Here is a 16,847-nt window from a genome sequence, read left to right as displayed (position 1 = left end):
GTTGTCCTTCATTTTTCTTTTTCCTTTCAGATAAATGAAATAGCACCTGACTTTCTTAGGTGTTCTCCAGAATCTTTTCCCTTTCAGTGATGGTGCAACAACAAAGGTTCCTTGTCACAGAAGTTCTGAGTTCTAGTAGAACTAGGGTTCAGAGCACTCTGATCATCTTCCCCTAACATTTTCCCCTCTGAGAGTATGGACCAAAAAAAATTTTTTTAAGGTACAGAAGAAAGGAGTTTTGTTTTCTGTAACTGCTTCTCTGCTGGACATGGACATTGGCAGGTAGATCCATACCTCACAGTTTAGGCTTACTTTTTGAGATTGAAAGAGGAAGGAGGGGAGGGATAGGTACACTACCCAGAAATCTATTTTTTCCAGCCCCGAGGACACATTCTAAAGCTTAAAGTAAAGGAAGTCAAGTAGAGCTATCAAGCCCGCAGTCACCAAAAGAAGAAATTGGGTGAATTATGGGTATTAGATGGAGCCTGAGATGAAACTTGGAGTATTTTTGCTTGGGGAAAAGATTCAGTACTCAACACCTCTCATCCTCAGCTCTCTAAATTATCGAGGGAATTTAAGCCAGGACTAATGACAAATGTGTGCCCCAAACAGCAGGATTTACAGCCAGGTCATGAGATTAAAAAGGGGGAGAGTCACTTATTCTCTATACTGTTGAACCCCCAGCAAGACAAAAGAGAAATGTGTTCAGAGAAAAGAGAAATTTTCAACCTTCCTGTTCTTAACATCAGCCTTGTAGGTAGTGTACTTCCTGCTTAATGGTTCATGTTTTAAAAACAACAAACAATCAAAAGCACCACTCGGGGCTATTGTGTCATCAGAAATTATACTTAAGCCATGTAATATGTGATTACGGAAAGCTCTCATGACCATAAGTAAAGTCATGTTTTTTAGTTTGTCACAATTTACTCCCACATAGAAATGCATTTTTGATAAAAGTAAACATACTATTTCATCTACAAGAAAGCTTTGTCAGTGGGACTAGAATATTGCTGAGTGGAAGTCTAAAATTACTCATATACAGAACTATTGCATTAGTGTGGCCAGAATACAAACTCACTCACCCAGAAAACAGAAATTGCTCAGGGCGGAAAGTCCTTCTGCAATAGTAAGGATGAACCTTTTTCTCATTTCAGCTTTCTTTTCCACTTAACTTTAGGGCTCTTTAATTTATTTTCAAATCACCAAAATATAATGATTTTTTTAGTACCTTTCCCAGAGTTGTTTTGTCCCCAACCCCATACAATTTCCATATATATGTACATTTTGTAGTTAAGGGCTGAATGCAAACTTGTTACAGGACCATCTATGACACTACAAGGTGAACGTGATTAAGAATCAGATGCTTTCCTCTATAACAGTAGGTAAGAAAGTACAAGGAGTTTGAACCAAGTGACAATGGTATTTTACCTTGTTATGGTCATAGTACTTGATTCCTTACCTGAGTCTCAATATGGCAAGAATGATATTTTAGATGAAGAACCCCAGATCCTGGTAAAGAAACTTGATGACTCTTGGTTATTTTTTACTTGTTTTTTTCTCATGTAATTATTTGGTACATGAAATGGGATTATGTTGGTACTTCATGCTAAAACAAATAAAATATTGTTTGGAATGATTTATAGATTCAGATCTAGTCTTTTTGAATTAACAGAGACAAAATTTCTTCCTTCACAATCAAACACAAATACAGGAATGACTTTTTGCTCCAAATTAGACTATGCTCTATATATCACACTGCAGCACAGTTCCTTTATTTATTTTAAAATTTTATTAATGATTTAGTATTGATTTACAAAATTACAAGATAACAGGGGTACAACTCCATACCGTTTCCACCAACAGAGTTCTGAATCCCCAACCCTCCATTGTAAACCATAGCAGTTCTCCTAAGATTGCAGATGTAGGTTAACTATTATTTTTACAACAATCTGTCTATATTTGTATATATTTGCCCAGTTTTTTCCTTTGGTTCCATCTTCTCTTCCATTCCAAATTAAACCTATACCTATCACTATATTCAAATGCTCCTCCCCTTTTCCTCTTCTCTCTCCTGGTTCTGGTGAAGTTGGAGTTCAGAGCCCTCTGGCCATCTTCTCCCTATCATATCTCCCCCATTGGAAACATGGATCGAAATTCTTTGGGGTGCAGAAGGTGGGAGTTCTGGCTTTTGTAATGGCTTCTCTGCTGGACATGTACATTAGCACATCGATTCATACACCTAGCCTATACTTATCTTTCCCTAGTTAGGTAGGGCTCTGGAGAGGTGAGGTTTTGGGACACATTGGTGAGGTTGTCTGCCCATGGAAGTCAGGATGAAATCATGATAGTATCTGCAACTTTGTGGCTGAAAGGCGGAAAGATATAATGTTTGACAAAATGGTTAATAAACACTAATCAAAAAGTAGGAACAGAGCAGATGAAAATAGGTATCTTATGGTGGAAGGGAGCTAGGAAGTCCATTTTAGGCATGTTCCTAGAGCTCTAGGACCATCATAGTTTTTGCTTGAGTTTGATAGCTAACAGAAGTTGGATAAAAATATTGTCTGAGAAGACTGTATCATAGTAGAGAAAAGGGCTAGAAAGTTGGATTAGGGCAGAGAGTAGCTCCCAATCTTGAAAAAAAAAATCTATGAATAAAACTAGTTGTTTACCCAGCTACCTGACCCAGGGCCCATATATATTTATATCCAGCACAGAAGCCTGTGTAACTTCTCATTCCCTGTGGGTCTGAAATCACAATTCATAGTCACAGCTGGGAGCATTGTAGGCTGCACTCATTTCAGGACTAGTCTTTCTCGAATGGCAGGACTGAATGACCCAGCCTCCCTTTGGAGACAGGGACAGCCCCTACCATTGCTGCTTTATAGTGAAGGCAAGGTCCTGGGAAGGCCCACAAGAGGACTTATGATGACGTTTCTGATGTAAGTGATCAGTGATGGTAGAGAAAGGGATCCATTAGAGGTCTAGGCCTATACTATTTGCAACATGTTTATTTTACTTTTCAGTATTTAATGAATGCTCCAGCTATCACTCCACTTAATTTAAAAAATATAACTACTCCTTTTCCCTAAATAAATATTTTTAAAACTCTGTGGATAGACGTAATGACTAACCCAGCCTGGTTTCTCCCTCTTCCCCTAAAGCTAGGGAGATGTCTTAGTAGCACTGCACAGAATTTGCATGCCTGAGGTCCTGTTCCAATCTCCAGTACCAATATGCCAGAACAGAGTGGTGCTCTGATCTCGACCTCTATCTTCCTCTCTCTCTCTCTCATAAGAACAACTAGGAAAAGGAAGTTTAAATCTTTAAATGTTGGAGGATGGGCCCACTGTCCTGGAAAGTTCAGGCCGCTGTTTCCATGAGGTCTGAGCGGATTGACCCTCAGACCTCCCTTTGGGTCGAGACAAGGGCAGGTTCCCCTGACCTCCTGAACTAATGACGGATGGCTTCCCTGGAATGGGGGCTACCTTCCTGCACATGCCACTCCTCTCTCCTTAAAACAAAGACTATGAATTACTGCACATTGTGTTTGGCCAAACTTGAAAAACCACCGCAAACTCCTATTACTCATCTGCCCCCTCCTCCTCCTCTTGCCCTGAGGTGCCTGTAATTTACCCCAGGGGAAACATGCATTGTGAAACTCATGATCAAACCTTGTATGGTAACTTTCCATTTGTGATCAGAGTTTGTAGGTCAAAATGTGACTATGCATTGTGTTGCTTTGTGTTTGGGCTAATGATTACCTTAACCTTCTCCCTGTGCAATGGGTATAATTTGCCTGCTTTCTCTCTCAATAAATGAGTCACCCATATTCCCAAGGCTGCTCCCAGAGCTAAATGAGTCTGTGATTCTCATCTCTGTGTGCACATCCCCCACAACATGCAGAGTTACCCTGGGGCTCCCAGGGGGCTGTTCTGACCTCCGTTGCCCAACGGCTGGGGGGGGGGGGAAGGACCAGGAGCAGCCTGCATTTAAACACCTGCTAATTATCCTCTGTGCTATAGTATACTCTTTACTATGTATTTAAGATCTTATTTCTCTCTTGTAGGTATTCAGTTTCATTTATTTGTTTATTTTAATAGCAATAGGAAAATTGGGAGAGTGGGGGAAGATGGAGTTGAGGGAAAGAGAGAAAGAGACAATTCCAGCATTGTTCCACTGCTTATGAAGTTTCCCCTGCAGGTGGAGACTAGCAGCTTGAACTTGGGTCCTTACACATGCTCACATCTGCTCTCAATTGTGTGGACCATCACCCATCCCTGTTTCAAGCTTCTTCCAACAAAAATAATGTTGCAAAATAAAAGTCTTTGTATGCAAAGTCTTATAGTCTCTTATATTTCTTGCTGTTATAATAAAAAAATATGTCATTGTTGACTCATTAGGCATGAGTACAGTAAATATTAGTAATTACAATAATATCTAGCCCCAAAACATTATAAAAAGTTTATCTTCAGTTATGAGAATATTTGACTTCCCATATTTTTGTGTGTGTGTGAGTGGCTCACGTTATTCTCTGAACTTTCATTAATTGGCCAGAGAGCTAACACATTGGGTAGGACACATACCTTGGCATGGATGAGTATTATATTTGAACTCTGGCACTGGTACCATGTAGAAGATTCTACGACAATAGAGAAGCTCCAGTGCTTTGGTTTCTCACTCTTTATCTGAATTAAAAATCAACCTGAGAGTGATAAAATTTTGTGTGCACATGAACTCAGCTACATTAAGTAGGTAAATAAATACATAAAAACATAATTTTTTTCAAGTTTGAAGTGAGGAGTAGATCAGGCATAGTGTGATTATTTTTGTGTGCCAAAATACAAGAATATGTTCAAAGAAAATGCTATTAACCAAAAAAGCACATAAGGTAGCTTGAAGGGTCATCCACTAAGAAAATTAGATGATTTATTATTAGAAAGATTAATAGTCATAATAGATTTAAGCACTGCTTATGTATATTTTCTTATACATATTATATTGATTATATTGTTTCCTATAGCATATATTTAGGAAGATATATATAGTCTGAATATATATAGTCTGAATATATATATACACATATATATATATGTATATGGTGCATTCATCCATTTATTCATTGCAGCAAGGGCAAGTATACAGCATGAGGAAGAGGGATAATAAAAGAGGCATTTCAGGAAAGAGGGAATTAGAGAAAGCTTGTCGTGGAATTTGGGTTTTGGTTGGATAATTTAAGAGGACATAAGGCTGCACAGATTTTTGTTCCAGATTCCAGACTGTGTTGTAAAAATGCCTAGGTAGGGTTGGTAAAATAGCTTAATTGAATAGTGCACCTGCTTTGCCATGTGTTTGATCCAGGTTTGAGCCCAGTCCCCACTGCATTGAAGGAAGCTTCAGTACTATGGTCTCTTTCACTTTCTTTCTGTCTCTCTGTTTCTGTGAAAGAAAGAAAAACAGAATAGAAGAAAACATTAAAGAAGAAAATGGTAATACTATGGTTGGATATCTCAAAGAATCTTGTCTGTAAAGAGGAACAGAATAGAGAAAAGATAGAGCAATAACTGGTTAAAACATATAAATCACACATATTAGCTAATGGAGGAGAGTTTGTGGGTTACATTGTGAGTTTATTTCAAGTAGATGTCCTGACATACTATGTTCAACAAGAGGAAAACATAACTTAATCATGGTATTAGATCTTTTGGCAATAACATTGTGAGCTACTTGTGGATGTCAGTTTATTCTCAGAAATCAGAGCTTTCTTATTTCCCAGGTAGTTAGGTAAGTAGATATATAGGAAGTTAGAAAGTTAGCTAAGGAAACAAAAGGATGGAGGGAGGAAAGGAAGAAAGGAGGGAGAGAGAGAGAGAGAGAGAAAGAGAGAGAGAGAGAGAGAGCTGTCATAAGAAAAGGGGCCACTATGTTACCACAATAGTTCACCTGGGAGGGTGTTATTTTCTAGGTCCAACCCAGATTTGAGCCTCCAGTCCATCACATGGGAGATGCCATCACAGCAGAGGAAGCTATAGTTTTATAGTATCTCTCCCTTTGTCTCTCTGTGTCTCTTTCTTTCTCACTGAAGAAACTGACCCTGAGCACTAATTGGCAGCAACAACAATGAAAAAGAAAGGAAACAAAAGAAGAACTATCATTTTATTTGAAAGTAGAGACAGAAATAGAGATGTGGAGTTGTACCCCTCTTATTCTATGGTTTTGTTAATGTCTCCTTTTTTAAATAAATAAAAAAATTAAAAAAGAAATAAATATATATAGATTGATACATAATAGCTACATATAAATAGATAGAAGACAGATAGATAAATTGGTAGATAGATAGATAGATAGATAGATAGATAGATAGACTGACATGAAGTGTAGCTTCACTGCTCATGAAGTTTTGAAGTTTCCTTGCATGTATTGGTGGATCTGGGGCTTGAATCAAAGTGCTGACACCTAGTAACATGTGAATTCTACCTCAAGTATGACAAATAAGTCTGGAGACTTCTATAAATGGAATATAATGAATACTTATACTCATGTGTAACATATGAAGAAATAAAAACAGGAGAACAGACAAAATCAAATGAGGACAAGCCCTTAAACTTGAATTGCAGAACTGAAGTCAACCAATTCTGGGGAATTTCTTTCAGGGGAAAGTGGGTTGTAAAAGAAGACTGAGCCAACAGATTTCAGTAAAGGGATCTTTGTACTGTGGTGCTGGGCATAGTATGGTAACACATATTACAGTACACAAAGACTCGGGTTCAAGTCTGTGATTTTCACTTGAGGGACCAGGTGGGGGAATGCTTCACAAGTGGTGAGCAGTACTGCGGGTGTCTCTTTTATCTCCATCTCTGTCTCTTCTTCCCCTTTCAACTTTTCTCTATCTCTACCCAAAATAAATACAGAAAATAATAATTTTAAAAAACATGTAGTTTTCAGCCTGGAAAGTGGTACAATACATTAAGCATCAGACTTGCATGCCTGGGGTCATATGCTAGTACCTGGTCCTAGGTATGGCAACTGTAACACTGATTGTCTCTTTTTCTTATTCATTAGCTCTCTCATTTTCTTTTTATTAGTTCTCTCTTTTTCTTTCTTTTTCTCTTTCATTCACTGAAACAGTCTTATAAATCAGCATTAGCCTAATAAAAACATTATCTAGAAAATAGCAGAAAGAAAAATTAAAAAAATAAGCAAAAGTTGGTTCTTTGGGAAAAACAATAAAATAATCTAGCAAACTAATTGAGGGTAAGAACAAAAATACACTATGTGAATAAAGTGACCATAAAGCCATTTCACTTTGAATATAAATTTAAGATTTCAAAATAAAGTATTAGATTAAATAGTGTCATGACAGAATAGAATTTATTCTATAATGTGAAGCTAATACTATATTATTACACTTAAGTAATATTTGTTGGGAATGAAGGGACATTACCTTTTATTACCAATGTTTATTATTATTATTTATTTTCCCTTTTCTTGCTTTTGTTGTTCTATTGTTGTTATAGTTTTTATTGTTGTTGTTGTTGGATAGGACAGAGAGAAATGGAGAGAGGAGGGGAAGACAGAGAGGGAGAGAGAAAAATAGACACCTGCAGACCTGCTTCACTGCCTGTAAAGCGACTCTCATGCAGGTGGGGAGCTGGGGGCTCAAACAGGTATCCTTACTTCAGTCCTTGTGCTTCATGCCACCTGCATATTAGCAATGTTTTTATGAGTTAAGTTGTTATATCCTTTTGTTTTTCTTTCTAAATGGCTATTCTTTTGTACCTTCTTTCTGTTCCTACTGCAGCCTTCTGAATCCAAGTCTCTTTACTCTACACCTGATGACTATGGTAGCTTTTTTCCTGGGTTCCAAAAATCTTTCCCAGGTATCTGTCATGTGATTCTGCCTGGTTAATCTTTCTGGAAAAAAAAAATTTTAAATTTTGTTTCTGCATTATTCTAACAGTATAAAATCTATTCTCTGGTCTTTATAATCATCTTTCTTATAGATTTTCCCCTTTCCTCCTTTCTTTCTTTCTTTCTTTCTTTCTTTCTTTCTTTCTTTCTTTCTATCTTTCCAGCTTGATTTCCTAATACTTACTTGCAAAAAACACTTCTCCCCCAGTCAAACTGCTATGCTTGCTCAGAATTGTCACTTTTCCATGCCTGTGACTTAATTTGCACCATTTGCCCCATTTATCTCAAATGGTTCCTACTATGCAAAGTTCAATTTAAATTATACATATATAGTGATTTCCCTAGAATTAAGAACTACTTTTCTTTCCCTCTGAGTAGCCTTACATTATGCTTTTTCACTATAGATAGAGATACATAGGTATATAAATATACAGTCAGATCTACTTTCACAAATATGTAGTTAATATACCCAATCAATCAATTTAGCTTGAAACTCTCAGCTGAAGCCTTGCTTAGCCCTTTATTATGTGCACACAGGCAAATTCTGTAACATCTCCAAGCTTTTGTTTCTTCTTCAGTAAAGGAAGAACAATATGTATTTCGTAGAGCAGTTAAAATTAGATATGTAGAGTGCTTAATATACAATAAAAATGAACCTCAATTAATTGTTATTGTTCCTTTTAGAATTGCCCACATTGTGGCAGATATGCAAATAGAAAAATATCTGAGGTAGATATGACATCACCAGCTAGAAGTATCATGCCTATTTCATTTTTGTTTTCAGTGTCTCACTCTTCCATTCTTGCTTCAAGTGTTAATGCTTTCACTTGACCAATGACATCTCAGTCCATCTGGGCAGCACTCAGTTTCCCCTGAATTTCCCCACCCCTGTGGGAACAACATGGCATTCCCACAGTGAGGTTTCAATAATGCCTGACAGGAATGATGACAGGAGTGACCACTTTGCAATCAGATTTCTGGAAGGTAAATGAGTCAAGCAATGTGGCTCCAAGACTAGGCTGCCCATTTTCTAGGAGTAACTCAGGCATGCATGCTTTAAAGATCTCTTCTCCATTGTCTGAGTTACTGCTAAAGTCATTCCCTCAAAGCTGAGCAGAAGTGAGGATCTGGGTTGAAACTTCCAGTTTTTACCTGCATAGGGGGGAAGTGTTAGGAGATAGGAAGCTGTGCTATGTTTCTCTTCCTCCTCCACCTCTTCCTCCTCTTTTTCTTCTTTCTTTTCCTTTCCTTTCTCCTCCTTCTCCTCCTCTTCCTCTTCTTTCTCCTCCCCCTTCTCTCCCCCCCTCATCTCTATTTCTATCTCTTTCTCTGTTTTTTGCCTTCTATCAAATAATATCCACTGGGAATGGTGGTATTGTACAGGTTATAAAACCACAGAATGATAGCAGCAAAGCAAAACAAAACACTACACAGAATTCTTTCTAATTTAGTGTCCTTTTTTTGAGAGGAAATATTATCTGTATTTTTAATTTTTTTTTTTTAAACAGAGCACTGCTCAGCTCTGGCTTTTGGTGGCAAGAGGGTTTGAATCTGGGATTATGGAGCCTCCTCAGGCATGAGAGTCTATTTGCATAACCATTATGCTATCTACTCCCCCCTTGTATTTTTATTCTTTCTAATCTACCTTGTTGAGTTAAATTGTCTGAGCTCTTATTCTGTCCTCCCTGTTAATAGGGAGGAAGAGAGTCTAGACAGCACTCTTAGATGGGGAATTGATAAAAGCTCAGTAGAGGAGTTACATATTAGTATAAGTAGTATTAAGTAAAACAGGACTGGTGTAGTAACCCACCACCTGTAACACTGATAGCTCTTACATTCTAGCCCAAAGAGTAAGTGATGCTATATATTATATTCATATTTCCTGGGTGCAGTATAGGATAGCGAAGAGCTAGGAGTGGGGTATGGAGAAGAGATACTTAGTTTATAGAGACTACTAGATTAGGCATTAGTGGGAATGGTTGATCAAGAAGACAAAGTTGCCAAGAACCTATTTGAGTGAATTTATTGTTGGAGGGTCAAAGAAAAGAGAAAGTGTGGACAAAGCTATGGACAACCTGGTAGAATGCAAATGTCACCATGTATAAAGATCCTGGTTCAAGTTCTATGAACCCACCTGTAGGGGGAGGCTTCATAAGTGGTGAAGTTGTGCTGTATATGTCTCTCTTTTTCTTTCCCTCTCTATCTCCCCTACCCCTATCTAACATTTCTTTGTCCTATCAAACTGTTTAAATTTTAAGGTTTTCTTCCCCCAGTTTCTGTTCTATATGTATCATATGAATAGTACATCTAAGTACATCTTTAAATGTACATCTTTAAATGTATTTAAAGATGAATAGTATATCTTTAAACTTATTTCTGTATTGTAAACTGCTTTGATAGTCTCTGAAACTCCTCAGAAAAATGTTTTGAGGTTCAGGGAGTTGGCACTATGGTTATGCAAGAGTTTCATGCCTGAGACTCCAAGGTTCAGTCCCCAGCACCATAAAAAGCCAGAGCTGAGCAGTGCTCCAGTCTCTCCCTCTCCCTCTACCTCTCCTTTGCCTCCTCTCTGTATCTTTTTCTCTATATCCCTGAATCTCTAAAATAAAACTATTTTTATAAAAAATGTTTTAAAATGTGTAACAAAAGTATAAAGAAAAAAGTTAGTTCTGAAATGTACTAATGAGTACTGTGCTAATATATTTGTGATTTATTAAATTGTTAAATAACAAAATCTAATAATCATACCATTTTTAAAGTTTTTAATAAGTATAGTGCTTTTCTGAGGTGTGTATGCATTAACTTTAATGTGGCATGAAACTTAATTTGATTTTTATTGGTGTTAAATGCCAAATGTGCTGGTAACATCTGTGGCTATTGCTCACTTTTGTAAGTGAAGGAATACTAACTTTCAGGGAAAAAGTAGCAAATATAAAATGTGTTTTTTTACTCAAATACAAAAAAATAAAACATGTTGTTTTATTCAAGTCCCATGAGCCCCATCTTAAATTTATTTCTAGGGTCTCTTCCATTTTTTTGATCAACCTGAAGGAGGGAAAATACACACATACACACACACACACACATATATATATTAGTAATAATAATATAATATAATAAAATAGAGATTGTTAGGATTTTTACTCTATTTTATTTTATTATTATTACTATCGTGTGTGTGTGTGTGTGTGTGTGTGTGTGTGTGTGTGCATGTTTTCCCTTCTTATTCAGGTTGACCAAAAAAGTTGTTTTATCAATTGATAGGTGACTGGGTGTCCTATCCATCCATTGAGAGAGGAACTTATTTCTCTCTCTCTTCCCTCCACTTTCCTTTTTCTATCCTCCCAGCTAATTAAAAAAAACCCTTTTACTGCTTTTTTTCCCCCCTTCTTTTGCTTTCTGAATTCACTGATACTTGTTTGGGAATTATTTTGTCGAAGAAATCTGACTCAGAGTTGACTCTGTGTGTGTGAGTGTATCTCTTTTCTACTTCCCTTTCTCCTCTTGCTATCCCTAGAATTTACTGTGGACAATAGATTTGCATTATTGTCTACTCTTGCTCTCCTTTTTTCTTTTAACTTTATTTTGGTTTTGGCTGTTATTTTTGCTGGGATTAGTGGTGTTCCTTTGCTATTGTTGTAATTTCTGAGGTTTCTGACTGCAGTAGAGTATGGGTTATACTCAAAACACAAAAACTGAAGAACAACAGAACAGAAAAATAAAAAACACATCAATTAAAAAAAAAGGTTAAATCAAGAGCAAATAAAACTGATACCACAATGAATCAGGACAGGGGCCCAGAAGAAATTCCAAATCAGAAGTAACCGTAGATAAGAAAAGTATGCAAGCAATAATAAACCAAATAGTCACAGAAATGAAGACAACTATGGAGGAAAGGGCTACTAAAAAAGATTTAGAGACACTGAAAACAACAACAGAGACATATGGGATGATTTCAAAAGAAGTAGCATTTGTATAATTGGCCTACCAGAGGAAGGAAGAGAGGAAGGGGAAGTAAACACTCTAGAGGAAATAATAGATGAAAACTTCCCAGGCCTAAATAATAGAAAGGATATTAATATCCAATAGGCCAAGAAAGTCCCAAACAGAATCAACCCAGACCTGAAGACACCAAGACACATCATTGTTACAATGAAAATAAGTAAGGATAAAGAAAGAATCCTACAGGCTGCAAGAGAAAAACAAAAAGTCATATATAGTGTTATGGGAAAACCCATAACACTATCAGCAGACTTCTCCACTCAAACTCTAAAAACCAGAAGAGAATGGCAAGATATCTATTGAGCCCTGAATGAAAAAGGGTTTCAACCAAGAATAATATATCCTGCTAGAATGTCATTCAAAGTAGATAGAGGGATCAAAACCTTCTGAGACAGGCAACAGTTAAAGGAGGAAACCATCACCAAGCCTTTCCTGAAAGAGGTTCTAAAAGACCTCTTATAAACAAGAACATCACAATACTACTTGTCATATATCAGAGCAAATAAAAAATGTTGAATACTGGTACTGCAATACCTTAAATCCATAATATCAATAAATGCCAATGGCTTAAACTCACCCATTAAAAGGCACACAGTGGGAGGATGAATCAGAAACACAACCAAACCATATGCTGTGTGCAAGAATCCCATCTGACCCAACCAGACAAACACAGAATTAAAGTGAAAGGATGGAAAACTATCATACAGGTTAATGGACCACAAAAAAGGGCAGGAACAGCCATTCTCATCTCTGACACAAAAGACATTAAATTAATTAAAGTTATAACAGATAGACAAGGCCATTACATAATGATTAGAGGATCAATCAACCAAGAAGATTTAACAATTATTCACATCTATGCACTCAAAGAGGGCCTATCTAAATACATCAAACACCTAGTGAAAGAACAACAAAAATACATCAATAGTAATACAATAATAGTGGGATACTTCAACATGTCACTCTCACACATAATCAGCATAGCAGAGAATCAACAAAGAAACAAGAGAATTAAATGTGGATGGACTAGACCTCCTGGATATTTTCAGAGTACTTTACCCCAAAAAACTGGAATACACATTCTTTTCATTCCACATAGCACATCCTCATGGATAGGGTATGTGTTAGGCGACAAAGACAGTACCAACAAATTCAAGAGCATTGAAATCATCCCAAGTATCTTCTCAGACCACAGTAGCATAAAGCTAACAGTCAACAAAAAACAGAAAATTACTAAAAGTCACAGAATTTGGCAACTAAACAACATGTTGTTTAAGAACTACTGGGTCAGAGAAGCACACAAGCAAGAAATTCAAATGCTCCTGGAAACAAATGAAAACAAAGACACAAGCTATCAAAATATTTGGGACACAGCCAAAGCAGTACTGAGAGGGAAAAATATAGGCATAAAATCACACATTAGATTACAAGAAAAAGATCAAATAAATGAGTTTACTGCATGCCTTAAGGAATTAGAAGAGGAACAAAGGAACCCTAAATCAACCAGAAAGACAGAAATCACTAAAATTAGAGTAGAAATAAACAACATCGAAAATAAGAGAACCATACAAAAGATCAATGAAGCCAAATGTTGGTTCTTTGTAAATTAAACAAGATTGACAACCCCCTAGCCATACTCACTAAAAAAGGGAGGGGTGGAGAAGACTCAAATAAATATAATTGTAAATGATAGAGGAGATATCACATACGACACCACAGGAATCAAGAAAATCATGTGAAACTTCTATGAAGAACTATAAGCTACCAAGCTAAAGAATCTGGAAGAAATGAAAGAATTCCTAGAAACATATGCCCTTCCAAAACTGAATCAAGAAGAACTACAAAACCTAAATGTACCAATCATAGACAAATAAATCAAAACTGTTATTAAGAATCTTCCCAACAACAAAAGTCCTGGACCAGATGGCTTCACAAATGATTCTACAAAACCTTCAGGAAATGGTTAATACCTATACTTCTAAAGCTTTCCACAAGAATGAGGAAACAGGGACACTCTCTTCCACTTTGCATGAAGCCAACATCACCCTGATACCAAAAGCAGATAGGGACACATCAAAAAAGGAAAACTACAGACCAATATCTCTGAAGAACACAGATGCTAAAATATTGAACAATATCCTTGCCAACTGGATAAAGCAGTATATCAAAAAGATTGTTCATCAGTACCAAGTGGGGTTTATCCCAGCAATGCAAGGCTGGTTCAACATACATAAATCAATCAATGTCATACACCACATCAATAAAAGCAAAACCAAAGACCACATGATTATCTCAATAGATGCAGAGAATTCCTTTGACAAAATTGAACACCCATTCATGCTCAAAACACTATAAAAATGGAAATAGATGGGAGATTACACAAGATAGTGGAGTCCATATATAGCAAACCTACCGCCCACATCATACTCAATGGACAGAAGCTGAAAGCACCTCCACTCAGATGGGGGACTAGACAGGGCTGTCTATTATCACCATTACTCTTCAATGTAGTATAGGAAATTCTTGCCATAGCCATCAGGCAAGAGAAAGAAATCAAAGTAATACAGATTGGAAGGGAAGAAGTCAGGCTCTCACTCTTTGCAGATGATATGATAATATACATAGGAAAACCTAAAGAATCCAATAGAAAACAACTGGAAGTTATTAGGCAATATAAAAAGGTGTCAGGCTGCAAAATCAGTGTACCAAAATCAGTGGCATTTCTTTATGAAAACTCCAAATATGAAGAAGAAGACATCCAGAAATCACTCCCATTCTCTGTTGCAGCAAAATAAATAAAATACCTAGGAATAAACCTGACCTGAAGTAAAGACTTGTATACTGAAAACTATGAGTCACTGTTCAAGGAAATAGAAAATGACATCAAGAAATGTAAAAACATCTCATGAGCATGGATTGAGAATAAATATCATCAAAATGAATTTTATCCCCAGGATATTATACAAATTTAACATGATACCAATCAAAATTCAAACAAGCATCTTTAAGAGAATAGAACAAAAACTATAATCATTTATCTGGAGCCAGAAAACACCTAGAATTGCCAAAAACAATCTTGAGGAAAAGAAACAGAAATGGAGGCATCACACTCCCAGATCTCAAACTATATTATAAGGCCATCATCATCAAAACAGCCTGGTACTGGAGCAAAAATAAACACACAGACCAGTGGAACAGAACTGAAAGCCCAGAACTAAACCTCCACACCTATGGACATCTAATATTTGATAAGGGAGCCCAAAGTATTAAACGGAGAGAGAAGGCTTTCTTCATTAAATGGTGCTGGGAAAACTGGGTTGTAACATGCAGAAGAATGAAACAGAACCACCTTATCTCACTGGAAACAAAAATCTACTCCAAATGGATCAAGTACATGGATGTTAGGCCAGAAACTATCAAATACTTAGAGGAAAACATTGGTGAAACACTTTCCCACCTAAACCTCAATGACATCTTTGATGAAACAAACCCAATTGCAAGGAAGACTAAAGCAGAAACAAACCAGTGGGACTACATCAAATTGAAAAGCTTCTGCACAGTCAAAGAAGCTATCACACAAAGAGACATCTCACAGAATGGGAGAAGATTTTTACATGTCATATGTCTGACAAGAGATTAATAACCTAAATATACAAAGAGCTCAGCAAACTTAGCAACAAAAAAACAAATTACTTCATCAAAAAATGGGCAGAAGATATGAACAGAACATTCACTACATAAGAGGTCCAAAGGGCTAACAAACATATGAAAAACTGCTCCAGGTCGCTGATTATCAAAGAAATGCAAATAAAGACAACATTGAGATACCATTTCACCCCTATGAGAATGGCATACATTAAAAAGGACAGCAGCAACAAATGCTGAAGAGGTTGTGGGGACAGAGGAACCCTTCTTTAGTGCTGATGGAAATGTAAATTGGTCCAGCCTCTCTGGAGAGCAGTCTGGAGAACTCTCACAAGGCATGGACATGGACCTTCCATATAACCCAGTAAACTCTCTTCTAGGGATATACCCCAAGGACTCCATAATACCCAACCAAAAAGCTATGTGTACACCTATGTTCATAGCAGCACAGTTCTTAATAGCTAAAACTTGGTAGTAACTCAGGTGCCAACAACAGATGAGTGGCTGAGAAAGTTGTGGTATACATATACAATGGAATACTACGCAGCTGTTAAGAACAATGAACCCACCTTCTCTGACCCATCTTGGATGGAGCTAGAAGAAATTATGTTAAGTGAGCTAAGTCAGAAAGATAAGTATGGGATGATACCACTCATAAACAGAAGTTGAGAAAGAATAACAGAAAGGGGAACTCAAAGCAGAATTCGACTGAATTTGGAGTAGGGCACCAAAGTAAAAATCCTGGGTTGAGGGTGAGGGTTGATGGTCATATTCATGGGGTGGTGCAGATGGAACACAGTCTTTTAGTGGTGGGAATGGTGTTTATGTACACTCCTATCAATTTGTAGTCATATAAATCACTATTTAATTAATATGAGAGTGGAAAAATTGATTGAATTTCTCAAACTTTTCAAAGCACAGACTGAGTCTTTTTAATACAAAGGCTGAGTCTTTGATATTTTGACTCTCTTAAAAGCTTAGAACAGGGAGAACAGAAGCAGATGGTGGCAAATAATGTCAAAGGACATAAATTATGATGATGTATATGATACAGAAAATCTTAACATAGGGATATTTCAGAGTTAACCCAATTGCCAAATAATGTGATTATAGTAATAACTATATATTGTCTTCTTAAACACTAAGACAGCAGGATCCTCCCATTTGCTCTATAGAGCCTATATTTCCCCCAGTCCTGGAACCTTTAGGGTGGGGCTCACTTTCCTGCATGCTTCTCTGAATTCATACCAGGCGATATTCCATCCAGAGATCCCAACCTAAGCAATGCA

The sequence above is a fragment of the Erinaceus europaeus genome, chromosome 8 (genome assembly GCF_950295315.1).
Source record: "Erinaceus europaeus chromosome 8, mEriEur2.1, whole genome shotgun sequence".
Classification (NCBI taxonomy): Eukaryota; Metazoa; Chordata; class Mammalia; order Eulipotyphla; family Erinaceidae; genus Erinaceus; species Erinaceus europaeus.
Note: the sequence above shows the minus strand (reverse complement) of the source record.